The 9566-nt window shown below is 43.1% G+C and overlaps 1 long non-coding RNA gene across 1 annotated transcript; it reads right to left on the bottom strand.

Annotated features, from left to right (window-relative positions):
* Positions 1–3422: 3422 nt before the first annotated feature.
* Positions 3423–3866, bottom strand: LOC122033406. The gene is made up of 3 exons (XR_006126530.1): positions 3835–3866; positions 3568–3686; positions 3423–3480 (listed from the first exon to the last, which is right to left on the bottom strand). It is a non-coding gene; the product is annotated as an uncharacterized LOC122033406 (long non-coding RNA).
* Between the last annotated feature and the right edge of the window lie 5700 nt (positions 3867–9566).

Genomic DNA, 9566 nt, shown 5'->3' with positions numbered 1-9566 from the left:
GCTCGTGCCCGCCTCGGAACTCCGTCTCGTGTGGACCCTCCACCGCTCCAATTTGTACATTACAATTTGAAACTCGAGTTACATTCGAGTCTAAATCTAATTTACAACAAGAATAAAAGACGAGGCACGACGCGCAGGTCGCGAATAATAAAATAAATACAACACGCTAAAACACATCACGGCACGCAGGCCGTATTATGAATTACAACACAACCAATCATATTGGGTTTTGGGCCATGACTATCACAAAATTAATATATATAATTCAAAATTATATATTTTCTTATTTTCTGTAATTTTAAAAATAATTTTTTACAATTTTACAAGTAAAATTTCCCGACGGTCCCGTTTAGCGGTTTCGGGCGCAATCGCGGAACGGATCCCCTTGCGGGGCCCAGGGGTCCCGCCCCTACCCGCGATCTAACCTTTGCGATCCAACAGCGCCTAAACCCGCTGTCCCAAAACGATTTGGGCCGAGACATTACCGTTTCGGAAAAATCTTCCCGACGGGTTCGTTTTTAGCGATTTCGGGTGCGATCGCGGAGCAAATCCCCTTGCGGGGTTAGGGGCAGCGCCCCTACCCACGATCTAACCATCGTGAGTTGCTCCGTTGCGATCTAAAGGCACCCGAGTCCGCTGTCCCAAAAGATTTTGGGTCGAAACGAAGCCGTTTGGGAAAATTCTTCCCGATAGCCGAAGCCTACAAGTGCTGAGACACTTGTGCTTCGCCTATAAGGAAAAATTACCCATAAAAACATAAAAATTGAATTTTTACAGAAAATCACAGAAGCTTTTTGTTTTCCAAAAACCAAAAACTAACTCGTACAAGTCTTTGCACGTGGCTCTGATACCACTGTTGGGTTCTTCGGGCCACGAAAACCGCTTTTTCGCGTCGCGGAAACCCCGAAGGACCCAAAGCCGTAGATCCGTGCAAAGATTCGTATACAAAATTCGAAAAACTATTTCTTGTACGAGTTCAAAAACTGATCTACTACTTAGATCTACGAGAAAAATGTTTACCCTTGTAGCGATGCCCTTCGCGTTCCCGCTCGTCCAAATGATGCCGGATCTCAAGACCGTCAAGCGCCGGTCCTCTAGAAGTATCCAAACGGACACACTAGATGGAGATGACCAAAAACCAAGGTGTGCTAGCACCTATATGGTTCGGCCAAGGGAGGAGGAGAGGGAGAGGGAGAGCTTGAGAGGAAGAACACACAAGTGAATGAAACACGAATTTCTTCACCCAAAACAAAGTGGCCGGCCACATTTCAAAATTCACATTAATTGCATTAATTGCAATTAATATGAAACCATAAAATCACATTAATTGCATTAATTGCAATTAATATGAAACCATTAAGAGAGTGGCTTTGTCACTTCCATGAGGTGGCACCCATGATGATGTGGAACATCATTATTGGTCCACCTAATGCCAACTCACCAATGAGGTGGCAAAAGGTCAAGTCAAAATTGACCTTTGGTCTTCCTTCTCAAGTCAAGTCAAACTTGACTCAATCTCTACCATGGTGGATCTAATCCAACCATTTGATTCGAGCCAACTTAATATAATGAATCTAATTCATTAAATTAAATTGATTAAATGAGTCAAAATCTAAATTAGACTCATTTAACACATGAATCAACTTGAGTCGAACTCAAGTTAGCCCAATTAGGATTACTCTTAATCCAATTTGATTCATCAAATGAATCTAATCCTCTTGGTTCATCATATGAACCTAATCTCCATCTAATTGTCCTAAGTGTGTGACCCTATAGGTTCTTGTAACGTTGGCAATGCCCTAAACCCATTTAGGAGCATAAGTAATGAGCGGTATCTAGCAACACATCATTACTACCCAAGTTACAAGAATGTCGAGATCCGACATCACCTTGTGACTACCAATTGTGATTACTCACAAAATAATGACAAGTGTCCTTCTATCCTAGACATCTAGATTGATCAATATGAGGCATAGACCGTGTCATCCTCTAATCAATCTAAATCTTGAACTTCAAGTAGACTCACTCGATCAAATGAGCTCAACATCTAATGTTGACTCATTTGGGCATGGCCATGCACTTAGTGGTCTCACTCTATCAAGAATACCGATGTCGCTCCCGTCATATGGGAGGGATAGATTCCATCTACATCACTCACATCATTCCGCATAATTCGTTATATACCCAGTAATCGCCTTTATAGTCCACCCAGTTACGGGTGACGTTTGACGAAACTAAAGTACATAACTCCTTATGTAGGGATCCATGGTGACTTCAGGTCTAAGGACTAATAGTCATACTAATAGCCACATGAGAAAGTATATGACACTCATATAACGATCCATGATACTTTCTCATGGCGGGTCATTCAGTATACATTCTCTAATGCATACCCATGTGTCAGCTTGATATCTCTATATCCATGACTTGTGAGATCAAGTCATCGAGCTGACCTACATGCTAGTCTTATTGCATTAACATTGTCCCTGAATGTTAATACTCGGCTAGGAATGATTTAGAGTAGTGTTCCCTATATCATCTCACTATCGATTCAACTAATCGATTGATATAGGTATGAACCTTCTACTCAAGGACGCTATTATACTTAGTTTATTTGACACTAATACAATTAAGTATAATAACCAAACAAATGCCTTTATTAATATACAAGAATATGATATACATGAGTCCATACAATCATCAAATGATTGGCTCTAGGGCTCTAACTAACAATGACACTAAGCATAGCAAAACTGATCAACATAACCATATCCATTATACAAAATGAGTACTGGAAAATCGATGGTCACATACCAAGACCTAGAGTACACAGGTCAGATAGAACATCAAAAACCTATGTCCTGAACATAATAAGTATGGAATATCCTGATCAGCATAGAAAAATCCATATATACATAATATGGGTACCACAGTATCAGTGGGTCAAATCCACGGATCTAGGGTATACAGGTCCTCTATGGTATAACAACCTAGATCCTAAACATATCCCCCTTCCATAGCATATGTTCCAACAATATGCACAGATCAAAGCCACAAGGTCTAGGTACACGAATCATATATGATATACCAATAGAAATACACAATCCAGGCATGACATAAAAACCTAAGTATTAGATAATTTGGATACACATGCCAGAAACAAAAATCCAGAGCCTAATCCTAACCTCAGTAAAGCATGGTATGTCACTCTAGAAACTGAGATACTCATGTTAATAAGTTAATCATGGCAACAAATCACGAGATATAAGCACGGATACATCACAGGCGACAAACCTAACATGCTATGGATATCAAACAGTGGCATACCAAAGGCAAACATGTTCATTGCTTGTAGTTATAAAATACTATGCGTATCCAAATGACAATATCATAAAAGATAAGTCAAGAGGTACCCGCCTTCATACGTATGTCGTATCAACCGTCCTCAATAAGTCCAAGAGATCGCATCCAACTCAAATCCTTCACATCAATTTAATCCAAGAACACATAAACTAAGTCTATAATCCATTAGATTAGACTACACATTTATCAATGCTAACCACTCACCAGAATTGATGGCTCCACCAATGACGTATAGCTGGTATAACTCTCTGCCAGCGTAGATGAAATCACTGTCCCTCCCAAATCTGAGGACTCTACAGTTGCCTCGCGACCGAAACATCCTCCTGTCGATAACAGTGGTCAACACTAAGAGAAATTACTGCCCAACCAAACCATAAACTCTAAATTAGCAATCCTACACCCAATCATCACAATACTGAGATGAGATGCACAATCACAACTGAAATTTAGCAGTAAAATAATCTCCCTTACCACTTCAACCACTGCTAGGGCACGGTACAACAAAATGGGACCACAGGAACGACTTGGATGCTCTGCTTCTGTCCACGACCCGAAGAAGAAGATCTGTGGTCGGAGAGAACTGTAATTCCAGTGACTGTCCTAGAGGAGAGCAGCAACCGCGACCGTTAGTGAAGAATCAGAAGGAGAAAATGGGCTTGGTGGTGGCTGTCAGCATCGGAGTGGGGCGTCGGCTGAGGCTAGGGCAGAGGAGCGGCGGCGGCTGTGAACCCAAACTAGGGCACGGCGAGAGATCAACCAAATGGAGAAGAGGGTTTGGCAGAACCCTACGCCCACAATTAGGGCTCGCGGCCACCGGCGCTAGGGCAAAAAGGAAGGCCGGTGGCACTGCTCAGAAGTGCTTTACATTGCTGGCGGCAGGGGGAATGGGCTCAGACCTCACCGCGGCTAGGGCTTCGGCTTGGAGGTAGTTTCCGGCCGAGAGGGGCGACGGCGCATCCCGACCTCAGTGGCGGAGACAGAGAAGAAGAAAGGAAGAGAGAGGGAGGAGATGCTCAGCCGCCTACTCTCTGTTCCTTGGTGTCGCCGGCGTCGGGCAGAGAAGAGTGAGGCAGCAATGATTGCGGCGCCGATTAGGGCACATGTGAGAGGAAGAGAAGGCGCGCGCGCGCGGGGGGGGGGGGTGTGGGAAGGCTTGGGGTCACGACGACAGATGAGGAGAAAAACAAAATAAAGAAAAAGAAAACTAAAAGGAAAAATAATTCTTTTCCTTACTTAAATGGGGTAGCCTAAACAGGCTTTTCCCGGGCCCCGTTAACTCATTCGTACGAGTTCCGAAAAATTCTCGAAAAATTTCTAAAATTTCTGAAAAATTCCCTTATTAATATTTCTCTATTTTCCTGTATTTTACATTCTCCTCCACTAATAAAAATTTGATCCCCAAATTTCGTTATCTACCATCAGCTAGTACTAACAACAGGTAAAGTGTATATATTCTGAACGGTAAACTAAATCACATACCTCAAGTGAAAAGGTGGGGATATCGAGCTCGGATCGTATCCTCAAGCTCCCAAGTAGCCTCCTCGTCTAAATGATGCTGCCGTCCGACTTTAACCAGCCGGATAGTCTTGTTCCGCAACTAATGCTCCTTCCGGTCCAAAATTCGTACCGGAATCGGCTCATATGAAATGTCAGGCTGAACTGGAACTGGAATATCAGCCAGCACACGCGTCGGGTCGGGCACATATCTCCGCAACATAGATACGGGGAATACATCGTGGACTCCTGCCAGGGACGGTGGTAGTGCCAACCGGTAAGCTACCACTCCAACCCTTTCCAAGATCTGGAAAGGTCCAATGTATCGCAGAGTTAACTTACCTCTGAGGCCAATCTCTTCACCCCTTTCGTGGGTGAAACTCGTAGAAATACATGGTCGCCAATAGAGAACGCTAGGGATCTATGTCTCCAATCAGCATAACACTTCTGGCGATCCTGTGTCTCTAACATCCTCCGTCTGATAATACGGACCAACTCTGCCTCATGCTGAGCTCTATGAGGTCTCAACAACTGGGCCTTCCCAACCTCATCCTAGAGGATGGGTGTCCAACAAGATCTACCATACAACGCTTCAAACGGTGTCACCCGGATAGCCGAATGAAAGCTGTTACTGTAGACGAACTCTACCAATGGTAAATAATTATCCCAACTGCCTCCAAAATCATATACACAAGACCTCTGCAAGTCCTCTAGCGTCTGAATGGTCCGCTCTAACTGTCCATCTGTCCGTGGATGGAAAGCTGTACTGAATCGGAGCTGTGTGCCCAAGGCCTGCTGTAGACTCTGCCAGAAACGAGACGTGAACCGGGGTCTCTAACCGAAATGATAGTCAAAGGAACACCAAGTAATCTGATGATCTCCCGACAATACAGATCTACCAATCGATCCAGGGAATCAGTCCTCCGGATCGCTAAGAAGTGCGTTGATTTGGTTAATCGATCGACGATAACCCAAATCGCGTCATGCCTCGTCGTGTCCTCGACAATCCTACCACAAAGTCCATGGTAATGTATTCTCATCCCTACTCAGGAACAAGAATCCGCTGAAACAATCCGGCAGGTATTTAATGCTCAACCTTCACCTGCTAACAAACAAGATAGCTAGCTATAAATTTCGCGATGTCTTCCTTCATACCGTTCCACCAACAAGAACGTTACAAATCTTGATACATACAGGTCCCGCCTGGATGGATCGCAAATCGAGATCGATGAGCCTCCTGAAGTAGCTCCTATAAGACCGGATGAGACTGAGGTACGCATAATCTGCCTCGGAAGTATACAACACCCTCCTCGTCTCGTGTGAACTCGGTCCGTTGCCCGGAAGCTGTCTGGCTACTAATGAACTGCAAGTCCTGATCACCAGCCTATACCTCTCGGATCCTCGTCCTGATCGACGACTGAACAACCATGGTAACCAGAGTATCCTGCTCTGTCTGTCCTTACCCCTCAAGGCCCAACTCGGAAAAACCTTGAATCAAGTCTGTGACCACAACTCGGTGGCAAGCTAAAGTCCCTCTCGACTTCCCGCTAAGTGCATCGGCAACCACATTAGCTCTCCCCGGGTGATAGCTAATGCTACAATCATAATCCTTCAGGAAGTTCATCCATCTCCCTGTTGGAGATTAAGTTCCTTCTAAGTAACCAAATATTTGAGACTCTTATGGTCAGTGAGAATCTCAAATGTAACGCCATATAAAACAATGTCGCCAAATCTTCATGGCAAAAATAATGGCGACTAGCTCCAGATCATGTACAGGGTAGTTCTTCTCATGCTCCTTCAACCGACGAGAAGCATAGGAGACTACTCTATCGTGCTGCATCAGAACAGCGCTCAAACCCTGAATAGATGCGTCGGTGTAGAGGACATATCCATCCTCTCCAGAAGGTAAAACCAAAATCGGAGCCGACATTAGTCTCCGCTTCAGCTCCTAGAAGCTGGTCTTGCAATCCTCAGTCCAAGTGAACTTTACGCCTTTCCTGGTCAGGCGGTAAGTAGCATAGCAATCCGTGAGAAACCCTCAACGTATCTCCGGAAATATCGAGCCAAACAAAGGAAGTTGCGAGCCTCTTCTATAGACTCCGTCTACTCCCAACGGTAACAACCTCGATCTCCTGTGGAACCACGGTATACTCCTACTGGTCACCATGTGTCCCACAAAATCTCACAGAAGACAATCCCAAAACGCACTACTGAACTTCGCATATAGATGTTCCCATCGAAACATCTCTAGAACTATGCAAAATGGTGTGCGTGACTCACCGCGGATCCGAAATAGATCACAACATCGTCAACAAAGACAATGGAAACCGATCCAAACATCCTCGAACTACTAGAATCATCGAGTCCCTGAAAACATCTAAGGCACTGTAGCCTATATGGCAAAAATCAAGACACATGACATCCGTATCACAGACATCCCTATCCATAAGATCTCTGATAATAAGTCGGAAATCTAATCACCAACAACATAAATCACCAAGGAAAAGATCCTCTAGTGTGAGAGCAACGCTCCATCACACGAAATACCACAAATGTGGGAGCAACGCTCTACCACAAGAAATCCTCCATATGTGGGAGCAACGCTCCACCACAAATAATCCGAAAATGTATCTGCAATAGATATGGGAGCAATGCTCCGCTATAAGCAATCCGCAATAGGTGGGAGTAACGCTCCACCACAGACAATCCATAACATGTGTGGGAGCAACGCTCCACCACCAACAATACATAAGTGTCCAAGGCACCTAACTATCTTGCTAGAGACTGCACGAGATCTCTCTACCACAGATCACTGTGGTTAGCCTAGGGTATCACAATCCAGTAATCAAATCAAATCCATAGTCAACTATATCATCATCCTAGTGGGTCGGTCACCCACTAATAGGAGAATTAGTTGACAGGGTAATACAACTAATGTCATAATATAGACATTTAACATTCTACATTCTACATTCCACATAAGTAGACTCATCATGATGCTACCAACCATACACCTAACACACGTGCACACACAACATAGGTATGATCAACATAATCCTCTAATTAGTGCACACCCAACATACTCACAATATAGGTGTAAATCACCGTGATATCTCCAACAATACATACCGAACCCGTGTGCATATATCATCGTAGGTAAAATCAACAATACACCTCAAACAACACTCACATGACATATATCCGCCTATGCTAAGAGTATAATCAACATCAATTTCCAATAAAGCATACTAAACCCAGGTGCACTCATATATCAAACATAAGCAACAATATACCCCAGATACCACACCAAACACATCTGCTCATATCACAACTCAGATTAAATCGATAAGATATCTCCAATAAACCAACCAGACCACTCGGGTATAATCTACTAGAAACCCACAACAATCATGACTGGAAAAGTATGCACCCACTACATGCAATTAGACCGTCCATCAAAATGCTCCTACAACCCGTAATAATCGTCTGTACACACTACAGAGATATGCAGAATCAGCATATTTAATCCAATCTACCACACAAATCCTATGCCACCTTCTAAGTTATCCAATTAGGTACATACAGTCTAAAATTAAAGTACCCATGGAACAAGATACATCGATCCTCTATCGACTGACCAAACCGACAATAGTATATGGCTAATTCAGTCCTTTCCCACGTCAGTATAAGCTAGGTACTCGATGTGCTCAAGATATCCAACTAAGCACGAATAACCCAAGATTCAAGCATCTAAAAGTAAAGTAGGTCAATCCCCTACTGATCGGATCAACAAAACTAATCGGTCATCAACTAACTAATCAAGAACAAATAAAGCCTCTACAAGCGTCTAAGGTAAATCATCCCACGACTACCCCAAGTCAATATGTGTAAATCAGTTTTCTATTGACCGATCTAACCATAGTACAATAATCATCTACCGACGAAAACTAACTAAAGTATATCGGTATTCTACTGACTAGTCAACATAAATATGAAGGTACTATCTACTACACACTAATAATAACAGAGGCTGGTATGTGCCTCCATCTCCTAACCAATTAGTAGTAACAGAAGCTAATACTACTAATGGTATGATATGAAAAATCAGCAGAGACTATATTCCTTAATCTCTATTAAGGTCGATCAAGATCAGTGGCTATCCCATCACATATAATATGTGCTACAACAACCAGACAGATACTAATAAAGAATGCTAATACAGATGATAAACTGTAATATAGGGCATATACTAACAGAAAGGTAGGATAACAGTATATACCAACATACCTCCTATAGCTTGGAGATGTCCTGCTGCTGCCAGGTCCCAAAACCCGAAAAGTCACATCGAGAAGACAAAATCACGAAATCCGAAACATCGGAAATAAGACTCATAAACTGTGCTCTGATACCAAATAAATTAGTATCAGATAAATCTCAAAAATCCAGAACACATAGCAAGTATCGTATACCTGCTCTGATACCACTAAATTGTCACACCCCAGAGGAGTACCTGTCCGAAGAAATTTTGACATAACCTCCCCTGTACGGGTGACAATCTGAAGCATTTCTACAGGCATAATATTCCTCAGCCACAGGCGGCTGGAATAATAACAACAAATAAAAACAATCACCACGCAGTTTATATAGATATTCAGCCTCTGGCTATCACAAAACTAACACAACGGAAAATGACAGAAACCAAATACAAC

Source organism: Zingiber officinale, chromosome 11B (assembly GCF_018446385.1).
Source record: "Zingiber officinale cultivar Zhangliang chromosome 11B, Zo_v1.1, whole genome shotgun sequence".
Taxonomy (NCBI): Eukaryota; Viridiplantae; Streptophyta; class Magnoliopsida; order Zingiberales; family Zingiberaceae; genus Zingiber; species Zingiber officinale.
The sequence above is the reverse complement of the archived record's forward strand: the minus strand, read 5'-3'. Positions and strand labels throughout refer to the sequence as shown.